General features: G+C 35.9%; 1 protein-coding gene across 8 annotated transcripts in view; it reads right to left on the reverse strand.

Moving 5' to 3' along the window:
* Window positions 1-22245, reverse strand: part of CLOCK (clock circadian regulator) — a 135839-nt gene that overhangs the window by 89781 nt on the left and 23813 nt on the right. For 6 of the 8 annotated variants that reach the window (XM_082606495.1, XM_082606490.1, XM_082606499.1 and 3 more), the window contains exon 1: window positions 495-573. The gene's annotated coding sequence lies outside the window, so the exon portion shown is untranslated. Of the gene's footprint in view, window positions 1-494; window positions 574-7089; window positions 7177-22245 lie in introns of those variants that run through there. The other 2 variants (XM_082606492.1, XM_082606493.1) reach the window with 2 other exon arrangements.

Below are 22245 nucleotides of genomic sequence, written 5' to 3' on the forward strand. Positions count from 1 at the left end.
TAAAATTTTACTACATATACAGCAAAAGAGTTATTAATTTGAAACACTAATAATTTCAAGTGTTATTGAGGATGAAGAGCAACAAGAATTCATGTACACTGTTGGTGGAAGTGTAAACTGATTCAACCATTAGGAGCATCTACAAAAGCTAAACAGCCAAATACCCTGACCCAGCATTTTCACCACTGGATATTTATCCAACAGAAATGCATACATATGTGCCAAAAGAAATGTTCAAGAATGTTCACAGCAGAATTGTTCATAACAGCCAAAAACTGATAGTAAACCAAATGCTCATCAACAGTACAATGGATGAATAAATTTTGGTATATACATATAATGAAGTATTACAAAGCAATGAAAAAGGATGAGCTACCGCTATATGAATCAATATGAATGACTCACATCAACAAGATGTTGATCATAAAAAGACAAAAGAAGTTCAAAAATAGACAACACTAATGAATAGTGAATCAAGCAAGAATAATAGTTACCTTTGGGAGTGCGTGATGACTGTCAGGGGGCATGAAGGAGGTTCCTGGATTGATGAAAATGTTCTATATCTTGATCTTGGTATTGGTTAAACGAGTGCTGACTTCATAAAATTTCATCAAAATGACACTCAGTATTTATGCACTGTACAATATGCATGTTTTAATTCAATATAAAACATTTTAAAAGTTAGCAATACTATATCAGTCTCTTGATATTTAATTTTTAATTTTTTGGTTATTTTACTTGGTGAAATTGAAGTCTAGTAGAAATAGGTTTCTACATCAATCTGCCCCTTACTTGGGTACTAAAAGTTATTATTTACTTTTTCCTGGATAATTACTGATAGTTTTGATATGTGGATCCTTCCCACATTATGACGGCAAAAGTTTACCTTGAAGTTAGACCTATCTCATGTTCACAAACTAGATAATTCGAAGATATTTTTTTCTTAATGTAAATATAATCAATTTTCTATATTAAGTTCCAGGTCACCAGTTCCCACAATTTGTATTTGGAAAAAAAGAAGAAAATTCAAAGCTTCTGAGGCTTAGCATCTAAGCTCAGTTTTAGCTAAACTTGAAAAAAGCAAATCAAGGCAAGGCGTAAGCATAAGGTTGTTGTGAAATATAATGAATTATTAAATGTAAAGCGCTTAGAAAATAACGTGTACCACAAAATAAATGCTCAAAAAAGGTCTGCAATTCTTTATACCAGTTTGAAAAACCCTATAATAGATCCTTACTCTTGAATTTCCTTCAAAATATGTAAGACAATAAAAACAGATCTCTTTTAAAAACAAACAAAGCATATTTATGGAGCTAAGGGAAAACTTAATAGATTTTTAATGAAACAAGCCAAAGTGAACATTAAAGAAAAGTATAGGATAGACGAAAATTTAATTAACTATACCTAAGGTTTTTTTTAAGTTCTAAGTTGTACTAATAGATATTTAACTATGATATTAGGATTAGAACTTCTACATATAATTTATCCAGTTTGCCAACTGTTAACACTTGCATCATTTTCTTTATATACCAATAAACATATTTTCTGAACCATTTGAGAGTAAGTTGCATACATCATGTCCTTTTATCCCCAATTACTTAAATGTGTACACCCTGGGAACAAAGACATTCTCTTAAGTAACCATAGGATAGTTACTAACTTCAGGAAATTTAACAATTATACAATATTAACGTCTATTTTTTTAAGAGAGCAAATAAAGTCCTTTAGGGCTCCTCTAGTACAGGATCCAGTTCTGAGTCATGTATTGGATTAAATATTTTATCTCCCTAGACTCCTTTAATCTGGAAGTTTTCTTTCAGCTAAATACCTTTTAAACTGTCTCATGTTTACAAGGTACTCTGCAAGATAAGATTTTAAAACTTGGGTTCTTAAGCAAACTATATAGGGAAGTTTCATTAAAAAAAGAGATTCAATGGAAGAGTTAGGAAAAGTTTCAGAAGACTAAGATGAGAATACAAAAATCTTCCTATCCAAGAGTGGCTTTAGTATATATACATTTTAAAGCTTTATAATGAGGAGGTTTCTAGGTTTCTTTGATATTGGTAATTCGTGGATTAGTGGTTTCGAAATCCTGTCCCTCAAGATGTCAAAAAATTACAATATATAATCAACTTAGAGAAATAAATCTGGCCAATGATTTGATAGGTATCTGTAAGGAATGGATCCAGAAAAAATTACTGTTTTCATCAAAATTCTCTCTCCTACAGTTAACAAAAAGACATGCAATCCCAGTAAGCAAACCTTTAAATGAACTGGAATTATTGTGATCATGCATAGATATAATAGCCATTTGAGATACAAGAGATCTTGTTCTTTCACTCAAAAAACATTGACTGTGTGCCAACTATGTGCCCGACCTATGATAGCTACAGGGGGATCCAACAGATAAAAAAAACAGTCATGGTACCTACCCTTAAGAAACTTATAATTTAGCAAACCTAAGATTCCTTTTTTCAGACAGGAAAAGTATTATGTTTTCCTATTTTGAAAAGGAAGCAACTATGATGCAGTGTGAAAAATGTGTCCAAAGACAAAACTATGAAATGTTCTAGAGGAACAAGAAAGGTAGATCCTGAAATCGTGATTTTTAATCTCCTAGCAGAGGACTTAACTTGCCTCTGTCAGACTGCAAAAGAGCTCCTTAAGAGTATCCTCCAATCTATCCATTGACTCCAAAAGGGACATGTACCGTCATCCCCAATGTACGTACTAGCCTTGTTCCACTGAGTCAGTCACTGACTAGTTTCCAAGTAATGTACTAGTACTTTCACTTAAAAAATAACAGGTAGGGCTTCCCTGGTGGCGCAGTGGTTGAGAGTCCGCCTGCCGATGCAGGGGACACGGGTTCGTTCCCCGGTGAGGGAAGATCCCACATGCCGCGGAGCGGCTGGGGCTGTGAGCCATGGCCGCTGAGCCTGCGCGTCCGGAGCCTGTGCTCCGCAACGGGAGAGGCCACAGCAGTGAGAGGCCCGCGTACCGCAAAAAAAAAAAAAAAAAAAAAAAAAAGGAAAAAATAACAGGTAATCTCCATACACAGAAAAAAACAGAAACTGTACAAAAGTTATATACTATTAGATACTTTTAGAATGGATGTGATAATAAATGTGGAAACAGAAGATGTGGCCGGTCACTGTGGTTCTTTAATAAGTAATTTAACTTCGTCGGCGATAGGCTGTAATAGGCCATATGGTCCAACGAAGTTTGGTCCTTTTTGAAGTTGTATATACCCTAATACTTTTCGTTCATTAGTGTGAGGAATGCCACAGCTAGAAGAATTGGGACAATAAGTGTTAGAATGTTAATTATAAACATTTTGTTAGGGAGAGGAGTTGAACAGCTGATAATAAATGTTTAAGTTTTACATAATTACTGGGCTCTGCCACCCTAACAAACCCTGTTCTCAGGCAGGGTGTTTTAATGAATTAAGATTATATCATTAATTAGTTTTAAGGTGCTTTTGTAAAGTAGACCTCATTCCTCTTGTCTTTTCATACTGGGAGGAATATGTAATAGATAGAAACTGACCTGGGTTACTCTGGTGTGAACTCATATCACATAGGACTTTAATTGTTGAACAAACTAAACTTTAATAGCAGTTACACCATTGGGATGTCCTGATCCAACATCGAGGTCCTAAACCCTACTGTCGACATGAACTCCAGAATAGGACTGCGCTATTATCCCTAGCATAACTTGCTCCATTGATCAATTTTTTGGATCAATAAGTGAAGATATTTTGACTAGTTGGTCTAAGTTTTAATCATTCAGAGGCTTTTTTGTTCTCCGAGGTCACCCCAATCAAAACTGTTAACCCATATAAAAGTTTTGTTATCCCTTGATGGTTTAGTTCCTTTTTTTTGGGGGGGGGGTATTAAAGCTCCATATCTTATCTTATTTTGTCAATTTCACTGATTAAAAGTAAAAGACAGTAAAAACCTCATGTGGCCATTCATACAAGTCCTTATTCGAGAACAAATTATTATGCTACCTTTGCATGGCCAGGATACCGTGGCCATGTGACAGATGTCACTGGGCAAGCAGTGCCTGTAATACTAGTTACGCTAGAGGTGATGTTTTCTGTAAACAGGCAAGATTTGCATTTGCCGAGTTCCTGTTACTCTTTTTAATCTTTCCTTAGGTGCATACCTGTGTCAGGTTAACAGTAATTTTAATAAATAATCTAACACTGACTTAGGTTTATTTGTTGTTAACTACCAGTGATATCTATTACTTATATAAGCGTATGCAAGGACAAATATTTCTTGTTACTCATATTAACATTATTGCTTCTATTAATTGATTAGTCCAGTATTAAACTAGGAGTTGACTTACTTATTGCTGGTATTAAGGTAAATGTGTTGTTGAACTTGAACGCTTCCTTAATTGATGGCTGCTTTTAAGCCAACCATGGTGTTATTTTTACTCTCTAGATAAGGTTGTATCCTGTTTCTAAAAAGCTGCAACTTTTTAGATTAGTATTTAAAAATACATTAAAATTTATGATTTTTTGAATAGTTTTTAAAGTTGAACTAAGATCCTTTTCCTGGACAACCAGCTATCAACAGGCTCGTTATGCTTGTCACCTCTACTTATGAATCTTCTCACAAGTTTGCCATGTAGATGAGTTCGTTCTAATAAACTGTACATAAGTAGCTCGTCTGGCTTTGGGGTATTTAACTTAAGTTCTCTTTGTTAAAAATTTCAGTTAAATCATTATACAAAAGGTAAAAGGGGAAAGCTTTACTTTTTATTACTTTTAATGCTTCTTGCATCATGCCCTTACGATACTTTCTCTATACTGCCAAAAAGTTTTTAATTTCTATCTCCTATACTTTAAATTCTTGGGTGAATGATTTATTTAATCTGCTTATAATAGTTGAATTTGTGGGAGGTTTGGGCTAGATTTAGTTCAAAGTATCCATACACTATGAAATCTTCTGAGTGTAAACTAGGTGCTTTTGTTTAAGCTATACTTTGATTTATCCAAGCACACTTTCCAGTATGCTTCCCTTGTTACTTTATCTCCTCTCATATGTTTGGTACTTGCTAAGAAGTTATAAGAGTTATTAATACTTGAGAAGGGTGATGGGCGGAGTGTGCGTGCTTCACAGCCTGACTCAACTAAGCACTCTATTCTTAATTTACTACTAAATTCTCCTTTGGTTTTTAGTTTCATCAAAACTTTTGTATAAGAAATATGTTCTTGAAATAGAAAATGTAGCCCATTTTTTCCCATCCCATAAGTTACACCTTGACCTAATGTTTTTATGTATAATAATTATGCTTACTGTTATTCCTTTTTAGAGTTTGCTGAAGATGGCGGTATATAGACTGAATTAGCAAATGTTGGTGAGGTTTATCAGGGTTTATTGATTATAGAGAGAACACACTCCTCTAGAGGGGAATGAAGCACCATCAAGTCCCTTGAGTTTTAAGCTATTGCTAGTAGTACTCCGGCGAATAATTTTGTTGTGATAATTATTTGCATGTAGGGCTAAGCATAGTGGGGTATCTAGTCCCATTTGGGGTCTTAGCTGTCATGTGATCAGTAACTGTTAAAGTCACTTTTGTAGTTCATTTTTAAATAGCTATAGCTTTTTAAGGCTTAGCTAGAATTTAACTTTATTTTTTATTATTCTTTAACACATTTTTCACCGATTTTTCTATTAATTTGGGTTAATCGTATGACCACGGCAGCTGGCACGAAATTTACCAACCCTAAATAACATAACTTAGTTGAACTTTCATTTATGGCTTAATTTTTATCACTGCTGTTTCCTGTGAGGTCATCGCTAAGCAAAGCATTATGAGCTACTATTTTAGTGTGCTTGATACCTGCTCCTTTTAATCCTTCATGATTTAGAGGATAGTCTGCTTAAGTTATTATGGTAACACTAAAACCTGGTAAAAAACTGAAAGTACTATACTAATTTTCTTTCTACAAATGTCCATTCATTTTAGAAGAAAAGTAATAGGAGAATCAACTTCTCTTATTTTCTATTTTAAAACAGTAACACAGGTCAGTCTAATAAGAATATGGATTATGCTTTCCAGGACACGAAAAAAGTGTAAGTCAGTCACTGAGAGCTGGTATCAACTCTTACCTCCCTTCTAATTTTCCCCCACTCACCCCTTACTTCGCACTCAATCTATATATACTTCTCTACCCAGGTAGAGCAGGGGTCAGCTAACTTATTCTGTAAAGGGTCACAAAGTAAATATTTTTGGCTTTCTGGGCCCTAACATCTCTGATGCAACTACCTAACTCTGCCACTATAGCTTGAAAACAGCCATACACAATATGTAAAAAATAAGAATGGCTGTATTCCAATAAAGCTTTATTCACAGATACTAAAATCTGAATTTCATATAATTTTCACATATCATAAAATAGTATTCTGCTTCCAGGATTTTTTTCCCCCAACCATTTAAAAATGTAAACACTATTCTTAGTTCATGGGTCATACAACAACAGGCAGCAAGCTGGATTTGGTGGTGTGCAGACCCCTGAGGGAGAGACTTGCTTGTAAGGCAGAGATGCAGTAGGTGACTGGCCCTTCTGTACCTCAGTCAACTGCTTCTTTATCTCTAAACCTAAAACCTGACAGGAAATAATTCTCATTCTACTTTTCAGTCATTTGCAAATCACCTTTCTCTCAAAAAAAGACAAGTTATAATTCTTACTTTCAGGTAGTAACTTTGAAAAATTTCAAGAATTGCTGAAAGAAAATACATCTGGATATCAATTACCTTACTAATAAATAACGTTTCATTCCTCTGAAGAATAAAAAATCTAAAGATAAATAAAAACTATCAAAGAAGGTAGCAGATCATGTCCTAAGTATTTTTATAATACTCTGTCCTATGTGCCTTGCCAGGAGACTGGAAACCTCACTGTACCCAATAATTATGACAGAAAAGGAAGGAAGGAAGGGAAGGGAAGGGGAGGAGAGGGGAGGGGAGGGGAGGAAAAGGAAAAGGAAAAGGAAAGGGAAAAGAGAACAAAGAAAAAGAGAAGGCATACTTCTGAGCTCAAAATGAAGACTGAATATATCTAGTGAAACTCACCAAGTTGTAAAGATTCATCTAAGAGGAATGCAGAATTTTCCAAAGGCATCTTACACTGTGACAAAATCAGCTTCTAAGTTTCAGCAGCTTTACAGGAAAAACAAAAAACAAAAAACAAAATCTGTAAAACAAGGGCAGCTGTGGAAATAATGTTAACCAAATTCTAAGTAACAATACCGCCAGTATTTTTTCCCATCCACATATACAGCATTAATTGGGGCTTCCTATGTGCCAGGAATAGGGGATGCAGCAATGAACATGTCAGATTCCATCAATTCCTCCGGGAGCTCAGTCTGTAGGCCAACTCCAAATGGGATGAAAGGCTTTAAGAATCATGATGGTGTGAAGGGAAAGCACGGCAGAGATACAAACCAGGCTAGTGTGAACTGGTTAGGAAAGGTTTCCTAAAAAAGAGGCAATTAATGCAAGCATGAGTAGGGTCTGACCAAATAAAGCAAGAGGGGAGGGGAGAGAAAGAACATGTTTCATTAGAAGGGAATGGCATGTTCAAAGGGCCAGATGTAGGAGAGGATATAGCATTTGTGTGCAAGTAAAAGAAATCTAGTATGGCTGCTCAGAGTTAAGAAAAGGGATGAGAAGGTCATTCTCTGAGATGAGATGCACAAGGGAGGAAAGTAAGAAGTGAAGCAATTTGCCCTGCGTCACTCAGTCACACAGGGCTAACAGGCAGAGACCATTTTAAACTCTCACCACTTGACTGCAATATATTAGCCATTCTGAAGTTCTTCCCAGTCCCCTAGCCTCAAGGGTCTTAGAGGTTGACCCCTGGGAAGGAAGGTGAGTCAAAGTCCTGTGGAGGATGATCCTTTCAGGGGGCTTTTGCAAAGGCCTGAGGGAAAACTGCCAGCCTCCCTATGAATGGATGAATTGATCAACTGACCATCAGGGGCCCTCCTGCAAAATGATGGGGAAGAAGTCAGTTTCAGCACCATTCTCAGTTACAAATTAATAGTTGCCAAGCATTTTACTATGTGTGAAGTCCAGTTCTAAGTGCTTTACATGTATTAACTAATTCAATCCTCACAACATCCCTATGAGGTAGGTGCTTTTATAAGCCTTTATTTCCAGTATAGTTTTATGAAATAGCCCAATCATGGTCATTAATTTTTATTAACAATTAAAATTATCAGAAATGTTAATGATACTTCTTACCACAATATTAAAAGCATTTAATTACCGTTAAATCAGAGAAGTACTATTTTAAAGATTAATTAACAAAAACAAAAGACTTTACAACATTACTTTGGTTATTTCTCTGTTAGGGAAAGAGGTGGAAATTTTGTTTTGTGCTCATTCATTCACTTGCTATGATAGGTTCTAACATACCCAATGATTAGGGGAAAAACACACCAAATTCCTGCCCTTATGGAGTTTTAGTCATTGAAATACAATTGGCAATTATGTTTTTGTAATATATCCTAAGTTTTTTGAATGAATGAAGAATCAACAACCATACAGACAAAATCTGATGCACAGAGGAAAATTGAAACCTGAGGGGAGTGGACTGTGAATAAAACATATATATACATGTTAAAGGAGGAAGAGGAAGAATAAAAAACTGCTCCACTAAAAAAGGGAACCCTCGGGCTTCCCTGGTGGCGCAGTGGTTGAGAGTGCGCCTGCCGATGCAGGGGACATGGGTTCGTGCCCCGGTCCAGGAGGATCCCACATGCCACGGAGCGGCTGGGCCCGTGAGCCATGGCCGTTGAACCTGCACATCCAGAGCCTGTGCTCCGCAACGGGAGAGGCCACAACAGTGAGAGGCCCGCGTACCGCAAAAAAAAAAAGGGAACCCTCATGCACTGTTGGTGGGAATGTAAATTGGTGCAGCCATTATGGAAAACAGTATAGAGGTTCCTCCAAAAACTGAAAATAGAACTACAATATGATCCAGCAATTCCACTTCTGGGTATCTATCCAAAGAAAACAAAAACACTAATTTGAAAAGATGTATGTATCCCTATGTTCACTGCAGCATTATTTACAATACCCAAGATACAGAAGCAACCTAAGTGTCCTTCAATAGATAAACAGATAACAAAGATGTGGTATATACACAAAACACACACACACACACACACACACGAATCATACTCTACCATAAAAAAGAATTAAATCCTGCCATTTACAACAACGTGGATGGACCTTGAGGATATCATGCTAAGTGAAGTAAGTCAGACAAAAAGAAAAAAAAAATGGTTATGAAGAACCTAGGGGCAGGACAAGAATAAAGACGCAGATGTAGAGAATGGACTTGAGGACACAGGGAGTGGAAAGGGTAAGCTAGGACGAAGTGAGAGAGTGGCATGGACATGTATACACTACCAAAATAGATAGTTAGTGGGAAGCAGCACATAGCACAGGGAGATCAGCTCGATGCTTTGTGACCACCTAGAGGGGTGGGATGGGGAGGGTGGGAGCGAGACGCAGGAGGGAGGAGATGTGGGGATATATGTATATGTATAGCTGATTCACTTTGTTATGGGGCAGAAAGTAACGTACCATTGTGGAGCAATTATACTGCAATAAAGATGTTAAAAATAATAATAATAATAATACCAATACTGAATTATTTCACTCATATGAGGAATCCAAAAAACAAGAAGAATAAACAAATGAAACAGAACAGAAAAAGACTCAGATAGAGAGCACAAACTGCTGGGAGAAGAGAACGATGGATGAAACAGGTGAAGGGGATTAAGTGGTATAAAACTTCCAGCTATAAACTAAGTCAAGGGAATGTAATGGGAATACAGTCAGTAATACAGTAACAACTTTGTATAGTGACAGAAGGTAAGTGGACTTGTTCTGATTATTTCGTAATGTATAAAAATATCTCATCACCATGTTGTATACCTGAAACTAATGTTGTATGTCAAGTATAACAATTAAAAAAAAAAAATCTGTTCCACTGAGGAACACACTCGTGAAGAATGAAAAAGAGAAAAGATAGCACAGCAAAGTACCAGTAATCAGCCCACAATGATGAAGGTCCTTAAGGGACTCAAAACAGTTATAAAGATAAAAAGCAGATGAATATTACACAGTAGAGGATTCAAGACTATAATCTAGCGAAGAAAGATTATACCTTAATCCAGCAGTCTTCACACTAGGGACCAGATGGTTTTAGGGAATCAGTTTCCAAATCCCTCATGTCTATAATTACCAACCAGCTACTAGAACTAATATCAAGGTCAGAGCATCATACTGCTTTCTCCTTTCCTACAGTGTATTTTATATCTTCCTTCTTCCAGTTCACAAGAGAAAGATGTATCTCTTACACATCTAAAATTCACTACAATGTATTTCCCTGTAGAAACATCCAGAACACCAAAGGAATAATTTTAAATATTGATATCAAGGGAGTATCCTCTAATAGAAGTACCATATATCCAAGGTGGTCTTGTTTTTCCCTGTCCCATACACCTCTGTTAAGAACAATACATGACATTAAAAAGCAGATATTCTGGCCTGGCCCCAATGCACTGTTAAAACTTCAGGATGTGAGAATTAAAAAAACCTTCTGATTAAGAAGCTCACCTGAGAGAGAATCCAATGAAAACAGTGATGATAAATATTGAAGACAGCTAGAACTTAGTTCATCCGGGTTAAAAGCTTGTGGCCACACTCCTTACATAATTTATATAGAATTATTTAGAACTCAAGATCTGGAAAGCATCTTAAATTAGAATTCAGGATCTGTACTTTCACCATTCTCAGAGAAATGAGAAAGAAATTAGTACATTCTATCAATCACCTGTGTCTTGTGTCTGTGACATGAAGATATTTTACATGATTTCAAAGAGATGAAAAGACCCCTTACTTCAGTTAACATCATATCTTCAAGTAAACGTAACACACACCAAAGTTAAGTTAGTGTTTTATATTTTCTTGAACATTTATGGAGAAACATTTTTATTAACTTTTATGAAAAGAATACTGCACACAGTAAATCCATATTTTTTTTAAAAACTGGGACAAGTCTTTACACTGTCACATTCCACCGATTTCTCTGCTTGTTTTTCATTCCTATATGGACATACTACATATAGATTAGTTTAGCAGGAATATACTGTAAATCCTACTATAAATGATATGCTTAACAAAAGCATAAGTGTTTTGTAAACTTCACACTTATTAGTGACCCAACATCTTTTTACTATTAATTTCCACGGAAACCAGTCTCATTCTAACATATACATAATATTCATCTATGGATACATAAATTCCATGAAAAGAAAAGTCCCCTCTGAAAAGATACATTTACATTTAGTAATTGTTTAATAATAAAATCAATAATACATTTATGTTATACTCGTAGTAATTATAATTCCAAAAAAAGTTTTTCTGTTAACACTTAGACCATTATGGTCATAATAAACATTCTGAATTTCAATTTCTATTCATATTTTTGATGCCCAGAAGCATTCTTCAAGTATTGAAAGAAAGGAACTGCCAACCCAGAATTCTATATCCAGACAAAATATCCTTCAGGAAAGAGAGGGAGATTAAAATATCCACAAATGACAGAAAACCAAGAGAATTTGTCATCAGTAGACGTGCCCTAAAAAAAGGAATGACTATAGGAAGTTCTTCTCAACAGGAAGGAAATGATAAAAGAAGGAATACTGGAAAATCAGGAGGGAAAAACTGGAAAGAGGAAGAATATGCGTAGATACAATAGCCTTTTTCTTCTCCTAAGTCTTCTATATTATTTTTGATGATTTAAACAAAAATTATTAACCCTGTGTGATACGGTTCTCAATATATAGAGAGAAAATATAAAAGGCAATCACATTAGAAATGGAGGGGGTGGGTAAAGGGAGTTAACCAGTAGGCTGTAATAAGTTACCTATACATAAAGTACCTAGAACAACCACAAAAAAGCTATCCAAAGAGATACAATCAAAACATTATAAATAAATCAGGATGGAATCCTAAAGTGTTCAACTAACCCACAGGCTTCTTTTTTGCTCTCCCACTACCACTGAAAAAGGAGCTGAGTTAATGCACAAGATACTCTATCCCCAGGCAAGACAGGAGTGGAACAAGTTTGAGGACATTGATGAGTCACATACTCTAAAGGCAGAATTTTCAAAGCATTTATAATATCAGTTTTGGCATTACTCTCATGCACTGCTGGTGGGAGTAGAAATAGGTGCTGACTTATGGAGGACAATATATCAATATATTAACAAAATTATAAATGTTCCTACACTTTGGTCCAGCAATACAGGGGTTATAACAAGCATTTTTAAAAATGAAATGAAATAGAAAAAAAAGTCAAAGTACAGGACACCTAGTAATGGTTAGGATATTTCCTGAAACTGTTGTTTCAGGTATGTGTTTATTGAGTGTGTGGGTACTGGGTCACAACATAAAACATATTTCTTACTATAGGCTGTGGTCAAAGAAATTTGGAAGCCACTGTTACACCTCAAAAAGAGAGCCTGAGGCATAGGGACGAACTGACACTTTGGAAAGGGAGGGTTCAATGCCTGGATATGAATAAGTGAAAGGGAAGAAAGACATATAAGGAGACAAAGCAAACCCAAGGTAGTACGTTACCCAGTTACGCAGAGCCATGAGAAACATGGCCTCTTTGGGGTGAATGCAGAGGAGATGAGGAAGGGAGAAGAATTTATCTGACTGGAGCCAAAGAAGAGACAGAAGCAATCCATCAAAGTTTGTCCCCCAGAGTGTGAATTCCTAAAAGGAATTTCTTGCTTTCCTCAATGACACCGTTTTCTTTTTTTTTTTTTTTTACTTTTTATTTTATATTGGAGTATAGTTGATTAACAATGTTGCGTTAGTTTCAGGTGTACAACAAAGTGATTCAGTTATACATATATACGTATCTATTCTTTTTCAATTTTTTTTCCCAATTAGGTTGTTACAGAATATTGAGCAGAGTTCCTTGTGCTACACAGTAGGTCCTTGTTGGTTATCCATTTTAAATATAGCAGTGTGTACATGTCAATTCCAAATTCCCCAACTATCCCTCTCCCCTCTACTTCCCCCCTGGTAACCATAAGTTCATTCTCTAAGTCTGTGAGTCTGTTCCTATTTTGTAAGTAAGTTCATTTGTATAATTTTTTCTTAGATTCCACATATAAACAATATCACACAATATTTTTCTTTCTCTGACTTACTTCACTCAGTACAACAATCTCTAGGTCCATCCATGTTGCTGCAAATGTCATTATTTCATTCTTTTTAATGGCTGAGTAATATTCCATTATATATATATACCACTTCTTCTTTATCCATTCATCTGTTGATGGACACTTAGGTTGCTTCCATGTCTTGGCTATTGTAAACAGCATTGCAATGAACATTGGGGTACATGTATCCTTTCAGACCATGTTCTCCTCCAGGTATTATGCCCAGGAGTGGGATTGCATGATCATATGGTAGCTCTATTTTTAGTTTCTTAAGGAACCGCCATACTGTCCTCCATAGTGACCGCACCAATTTACATTGCCACCAACAGTGTAGGAGGGTTCCCTTCTCTCCACACACTCTCCAGCATTTTCTGTTTGTGAATTTTTTGATGATAGCCATTTTGACTGGTGTGAGATGGTATCTCATTGTAGTTTGGATGTGCATTAACAATGTTGAACATCTTTTCATGTGCCTCCTGGTCGTCTGTATGTCTTCTATGGAGAAATGTCTATTTAGGTCTTCTGCCCAGTTTTTGATTGCATTGTTTTTTTTTTGATACTGAGCTGCAAAACCTGTTTGTAAACTTTGGAAACTAATCCCTTGTCAGTCACACTATTTGCAAATATTTTCTCCCATTCTGTAGGTTATCTTTTCGTTTTGTTTATGGTTTTCTTCGTGGTGCAAAAGCTTTTGAGTTTAATTAGGTCCCATTTGTTTGTTTTTATTTCCATTACTCTGGGAGATGGACTGAAAAAGATATTGCTGTGATTTATGTCAGAGAGTGTTCTGCCTATGTTTTCCTCTAAGAGTTTTATAGTGTCCAGTCTCACATTTAGGTCTTTAATCCATTTTGAGTTTATTTTTGTGTATGGTATTAGAGAATGTTCTAATTTCATTTTTTTTACATGTAGCTGTCCAGTTTTCATAGCACCATTTATTGAAGAGACTTGTCTTTCCTCCATTGTATAGTCTTGCCTTCTCTGTGAGAGATTAATTGACCAGAGGTCCATGGGTTTATTTCTGGGCTTTCTATCCTGTTCCATTGATCTATATTTCTATTTTTGTGCCAGTACCATACTGTTTTGATGACTATGGCTTTGTAGTATAAACTGTAAAAAAACACAAACACGTGGAGGCTACTAAACAATATGCTACTAAACAATCAATGGATTACTGAAGAAATCAAAAAGGAAATCAAAAAATAGCTAGAGACAAATGAAAATGAAAGCACAATTATCCAAAACCTATGCAATGCAGCAAAAGCAGTTCTAAGAGGGAGGTTTATAGCAATACAACCTTACCCCAGGAAACAAGAAAAGTCTCAAATAAACAACCTAACTTTACATCTAAAGCAAAGAGAGAAAGAACAAACAAAACCTAAAGTTAGTAGAAGGAAAGAAATCATACAGACCAGAGCAGAAATAAATGAAACAGAGACAAAGATAACAATAGCAAAGATCAATGAAACTAAAAGCTGATTCTTTGAAAAGATAAACAAAATTGATAAACCTTTGGCTAGACTCATTAAGAAATAAAAGGGAGAGGACTGAAATCAATAAAATTAGAAATGAAAAAGGAGAAGTTACACCTGACACTACAGAAATAAGAAGAATCATAAGAGACTACTACAAGCAACTGTATGCCAATAAAACAAACAACCTGGAAGAAATGACAAATTCTTAGAAGGTACGATCTCCCAAGACTGAACCAGGAAGAAACAGAAAAAATGGACAGACCAATCACAAGTATTGAAGTTGAAACTGTGAGTAAAAACTCCCAACAAACAAAAGTCCAGGACCAGATGGCTTCACGGGTGAATTCTATCAAACATTTACAGAAGAGCTAACACCTATCCTTCTGAAACTGTTCCAAAAAAACTGCAGAGGAAGGAAAACTTTCACACTCTATGAGGCCACCATCACCCTGATACCAAAACCAGACAAAGACACCACAAAAAAAGGAAATTACAGGCCAATATCACTGATGGACATAGATGCAAGAATCCTCAACAAAGTACGAGCAATCTGAATCCAGCAATACATTAAAAGGATCATACACCATGATCAAGTGGGATTTATCCCAGGGAAGCAAGGATTTTTCTGTATGCACAAATCAATCAATGTGATACACCACATCAACAAACTGAAGAACAAAAACCATATGATCAGGGGCTTCCCTGGTGGCGCAGTGGTTGAGAGTCTGCCTGCCGATGCAGGGGACATGGGTTTGTGCCCCCATCCAGGAAGATCCCACATGCCGCAGAGCGGCTGGGCCCGTGAGCCATGGCCGCTGAGCCTGCGCGTCCAGAGCCTGTGCTCCGCAACGGGAGAGGCCACAACAGTGAGAGGCCTGCGTACCGCAAAAAAAAAAAAACACCATATAATCTCACTAGATGCAGGAAAAGCTTTTGACAAAGTTCAACACCCATTTATGACAAAAACTCTCCAGAAAGTGGGCACAGGGGGAACATGCCTCAACATAATAAAGGCCATATACGACAAACCTACAGCTAACATGATACCCAATGGTTAAAAGCATTCCCTCTAAGATCAGAAACAAGACAAGGATGATGTCCCCTCTTGCCACTTTTATTCAACATAGTTTTGGAAGTCCTAGCTATGGCAATCAGAGAAGAAGAAATAGAAGGAATCCAAACTGGAAAAGAAGAAGTTAAACTGTCACTGTTTGCAGATGACATGATACTGTACATAGAAAATCCTGAAGATGCTACAAAAAAGACTACTAGAGCTCATCAATGAATTTGGTAAAGCTGCAGGTTACAAAATTAATACATAGAAATCTGTTGTATTTCTATACACTAACAACGAAAGATCAGAAAGAGAAATTCAAGAAACAATCCCATTTACCATCACACCAAAAAGAATAAAATACCTACAAATAAACCTACCTAAGGAGACAAAAGACCTGTACTCTGAAAAGTATAAGACACTGATGAAAGAAATCAAAGACGACTCAAACAGATGGAAATAAATACCATGTTCTTGGATTGGAAGAATCAACATTTTCAAAATGACTATACTACCCAAGGCAGTCTACAGATTCAATGCAATCCCTATCAAATCAGCAATTTTTCACAGAACTAGAACAAAAAAAATCTTTAAATTTTTATGGAGACACAAAAGACCCCAAATAGCCAAAGCAATCTTGAGAAAGAAAAACGAAGCTGGAGGAATCTGGCTCCCTGACTTCAGACTCAATGACACCATTTTCTTTGCTTACTTTTTTAAGGTAAATTTTAAATAATGCATGTGGCTTCATTTGTGGTTCACATTATATTTCTATTGGATAATGCAAGTGTAGAGCCTGGAGTGCTGCAATTTCTCTTTGCACTCAGCAGCTGATTTGTCAAAGAGATGTGAAACATCTTCTGCTGTGATTTTTCTTCTCTTTGCCATTACGGGCAGAAATGAAAGTTTCTGAATTCTCAACTGTGTTCAATGAAAACTAAAAGCAGCCTACAAAAATAGTGTCTCCAGGCTTCTTTAATAACTTCTTGAAAGATGGTGCAATAACTTGGGCAATACAAAAATCAGACTGAAAAAAATGATGCAATAGTGACAAACTTTTCCATATTCTATCACCCTTCTACACGATTCCATTATTCTTCTATTTTCATGTTATCTTTTAAGGAAAGATAGCAATAACTGGTGAGTCATGATAAAAGAAATCTTAAAATGTTGAAACACACAATGTTTAAAGGTAAGAGAATATAATTAATGAAAGATAGAGATTTATTCAATTTTTTAAAGTACATTTTGTTTTGTTCTTTAGGAGACCTCAAAGAATAATAATCATGAAATACTAGTTCTTATAAATAGTTGGAATGCTTAAAAAATCAAAAAGTCTAGAATTAAATCCAATGGATACTGATGGTATGCTAAGGGTTAATCAAAAATTGGTAAGTAAAAGGTAATTGATAAAGCATTTTTCTTGTCTGTCTTATCAAACTATATTTGAAGGTAACCAAAGAGACCTAATTGGTGAGGGGTAGTCCTTCAAAGAATTTTAGCTAATAAGAACAAAAAGAAATTACATAAATAGATGGGCAACAATCATCAATGGATTTTAAAGCCATGAGGAGAAAAAGTGATAGTGAATTGCACAACAGATCATGCTGTCACCAAATGAGTGCAACTGATCAACCTTACCATCTCCAAAAGTGAGACAGACATTATGTACCTCCCAATGTAATGAAATATGTATTACATAGTACTACTTATAAAATGTTCTTGTGTAAAAGAGTCATGCTGGAATCTATCAAACCTTTATATCGTATATTCTTAACAGTAGCAATGTCATACCCAGGGGTGAAAAATATCTTCAACAGTAGTATATTAAAATGGTTTCTTGCCCTCCAAAGCACAGTGCTATATCTATTCTTGGGTTTCAGAGAGCAGACAATAAAGGAAAAAAAAATGTCTAAAAAGGGCCTTTAAAGGAGTAAAAGAAAAAAGAAAAAAAAGGTTGAGAAACAGTGCTTTAGATCAAACTTTCATTTTAAATACAGAAAAGGAATAAGTAAAATGACATCAGGAAGAAGCAATCAGATAAATCTAGAATGTGAAATATTATACAGAACAACTGACCTAGTTTCTTCAACATGGAGGGAAAAAAGGGAAAAGGGGGTGGGGGGTTGTCAACTGTCCTAAATTTTAAAAAGACTCAGAGCCTTTAGTTTCAGAAATATTTACATTTACATTTAGAAATAGTTACAATGAATTATATGTGGAATATGCTTCAAATAGCTTTAGGAGAGGGTACATGGGTGAGGGCATGGACGAAACAAGACAGGTTCTGAGTTGATAGTTATTAAAGCTGGGTGATCAGTAGATCATTCTTATCTGTATACTGTTGTATATGTTTTCCATTACAACAAAGTATGTGTTATTTGAGGAAGATTTTTCATTGTTAAGAAATTGGAGCATTACTGTGTAATACCCTGTGGCAAACATTTTCTATCAAAGGTGATCTACAAACTGATATCACTCTTCTTCCAAATAAATTGTATTCTTAAAAAAAAAGGACTCAAGGGCCTCCCTGGTGGTGCAGTGGTTGGGAGTCCGCCTGCCGATGCAGGGGACATGGGTTCGTGCCCCGGTCTGGGAGGATCCCGCGTGCCGCAGAGCGGCTGGGTCCGTGTGCCATGGCTGCTGGGCCTGCGCGTCCAGAGCCTGTGCTCCGCGACGGGAGAGGCCACAATGGTGAGAGGCCCACGTACCGCAAAAAAAAGAACTCAAGAAACATTACAACAAATTGTTAATACCTCATTTGAATCCTGATTCAGACAATATCAAAAAGTATTTTTGAAACAATTGAAAAAATCTGAATAAGGACTACGCATTATATGATATTAAGAAATTATGGTTAATTTGGCTAGATGTAGTAATGATATTGAGTTTATGTAAGAAAATATCCTTATTTTTTAAAGAAACATAGAATTACTTAGGGGTGAAGTGACAATTTCTTTCCTTCTCTTCCCTCCCTCCCTTCCTTCCTTTCAAGAAAACCTGGAGAATGAAAGAGATAATGATGACAAACACTCAGTTTTGCCTCTCTTCCCTTTGGAAAGCCTACTGCTAAGACAGCACAGAAGAACAAAAAGTAAGATCTATAAAACAATGGAGAAGGAAGTTATGAAGAGATGAAATGATACAGTAGATTTCTGGAGAGAAGAAAGCAGATCCAAGTGCATTAACAGGTTAAGCACATGCAAAACTCACACATAAAGGGACTACAGTGGAGTTCTGAGTCAATTGTCCTAAGACTCTAGGCTCTAGAGTTAGCAGGTACAGAGGCTGAATACAAGTGACCTAGGAAAAAGCTTTACCTGTTCTCCTTTCTCTGTATCCCTTCCCTGGCTAAGCAAGGCCCAGCATCACCCCTAGGCCCCAAACTGCACCACTCTTTTCTAAAGAAATCCAGCAGAAATTTAGCAAACTGCTCAGAAAGAAACTATATGGATGTTAGTGTCCACAGAGCTCATGTCAATATGACAACCAGAAAGCTCCTGAAAACAGCCATAGGTTCCCTGCTCTTAGGCTCTAAACCTAAACTTGCCAGCAGACAAGACACTCCATCTATGTACAAAGAATTACCAACCAGTCTTTTCAAACAGAGATGGCAATTGGAAAAAAAATCCACCTATACAACGAGAAAAAAAACCCACCGTAGCTACCTAAAATAATCAAGATAATCCTGTAGCAATATACATGAATCAACAATAATAATTTCTAGTCATATGAGGAAAAACCGCAGCTAGAAAAAGACCAAAATAAATAAGTAGATCAACTAACCCCAGAAGACTCATACATTATTCAGGGTACAGAAGAAAAGGATAAAAAACAAAATATCTTTAAGACACTCCTAAAGACACTGCATTCAATACAACAAAAACAGAATGCTACATATTTAACAAACAATGACACAGATTTTACTACACCAAGAACTGTTGTAAATGCTTTACAAATATGAACTCCTTTGCCCACAAAGTAGTTATTATCCTCATTTTATAGTTCAGAAACTGAGCACAGAGAGGTTAAATAACTTACCCAAGGTCACATGGTTATTAAGTGGTGGAGCTGGGATCTTAACTCACACAGTCTGGCAGTCTAGTTCCATTGTATATGCTTTTAACTACTATACCATTTTGCCTCTTGAAATGATATGAACAAAAAGTAAGCAAAGCTACTGGAATACTTACAATCTGGTTACAGACATTCACAGAAAAGTAGGAACATATAGTTGAAGAAATCTGTCAGAATATAGAATAAAAAGGCAATGACAGAAAACATGAGAAGAGATAAAAGACATAAGGATCAAACCAGAAAGCCAAAATTCTGCTGGTGAGCATTCCAAAGTGGGAGAACATAGAAAACCAAAAACTATTACCAAAAAAATAATGGAGAACATTTCCCATACCTGGAGGGAGACATCTGCCTTTCAACTGAAAGGGCCTACCTACCCCAGAGAGTTCAGATAGAATAATAAGAACAACTCATACCTAGACATGTAACTATAAAATTCCAGAACTACAAAGACAAAGGTAAGATACTAAAGCTTCCAAAGACAAGGGGAAAGGGTCATTAAAAAATAACAAGACTCAAGAGTAGCACCAGACTTCCTACCATCTTGGTCTAAACACAACAGAGCAAAACCCATAAATTCTAAAGGAATTTAATCTGAATCTAAATTTCTACACCCAGACAAACTATCAAGCAATTATGAACGAGGCGAAAAAGCCATGTTCAGGCATGCAAGAACGTTTACATCGTAAGTACCCTGTATACTGAAGTTAATTTAGAATATACTCCAGCAAAAAGGAGAATGCCATAAAGGACAAAGATGTGATATCTAAGAAACAGTAAGTCTTACCCAGAAATGCAGTGAAGGAGTATCTCAGAATGACAGAAATACAGCAGGCTTCCAACCCATGAAGACTGAAGGAGAAAGTAGGACAACTCTAAAAGGGATGTCTCCAGGAAAACCAGGGATTCCATCCAACAAATAACAGATATTGTGATTCAAGCAGGAAACATTTTGACCAAGGAGAAAAAGGCAATTACAGACTGCAGGGGGGAAAGATGAACAATATTAAGCAAACTAATCAGAATATAAAGTCAGAATATAAGGCAAACTAGTGGCATGACTGTGAAAAAAACTTATGAGCTGTAAGTAAAGATAACCAACCTTACCTTGATATCACATATTTTATGAGTTCCATTATTATAACTTTGTACCCATGGAAAATAAATAGCTCAATGATTAACTGTAATTTATTTTGTTCAGCTTTTAGAATCAACCTACCGAAAAGACTGAATGTCTTAAATCTCATTACATAACAGAACGTAAATGTTATGTGATCAACCTGGTCAAACACAAAAGAAAAGGTAAAATGGAAGTGAAGGAGTAGAAAAGACAAGATGGAGAAATGGATAAAGGCCCTACTATCCTTATCTTACACAGTAGGGATTTAAAATATAATGTCTAAGAAACATTTTATTTACAGTTGCAAAGATACTAATAAAAGAACTAATTACAATGTTTCAAACTTTGGGATGAAGAGATATGAGAGATTAATAACAGCATAAGTGAATTAAATCCTCATCTTAGAAGAATCAAGAGAATAATTTAAAGTCAATTAATCAAGAAATAAAAGATCCCAACAAAGAAAAGTCTGGGACCAGATGGCTTCATGGGAGAATTCTCCAAAACATTTAAAGAAGAATTAACACCAATCCTCCTCGAACTCTTCCAAATAATTAAATAGGAGGGAATATTTCCAACTCATTTCATGATGCCAGCATTATCCTGATAGAAAAACCAGAAAAAGACACAAGAAAACTACAGACTATATTCCTGATGAACAATGATGCAAAAATCCTCAACAAAATACTAACAAGCCAAATTCAATAGCACATTAAATAGATTATATACCATGATCAGGTGGAATGCAAGGATGATTCAAAACAAGAAAATCAATCAGTGTCATATACTACATTAACAGAATGAAGGGGAAGGAAATATCACCTCAATTGATGAAGAAAAAGCATCTGACAAAATTAAACACTCTTTCATAATAAAAACACTAAACTAGAAACAGAAGTAAACCACCTCAACATAATAAAAGCCATATATGAAATGGTCACAGCTAACATCATACTCAACAATGAAAACTGAAAGCTTTTCCAAGATTATGGACAAATCAAGGATGCCTACTCACATCACTTATATTCAACATTGTGCTCAAAGTCCTAGCTAAAGCAATTAGGCAAGAAAAAAAGAAGTCATCCAAATATGGAAGGAAGAAGCAAAAAACTACCTCTGTTCACAGATTACATATGCAGAAAATATCTATTCAGTAATAATTGATATGTTTTTTTATCTTTCGTTCTAGTAATGTGGTGTACACATTTATTGATTTGTGTATACGGAACCATCCCTGCATCCCAG

The sequence above is a fragment of the Mesoplodon mirus genome (assembly GCF_964341445.2).
Source record: "Mesoplodon mirus genome assembly, chromosome: 2".
Lineage (NCBI taxonomy): Eukaryota > Metazoa > Chordata > Mammalia > Artiodactyla > Ziphiidae > Mesoplodon > Mesoplodon mirus.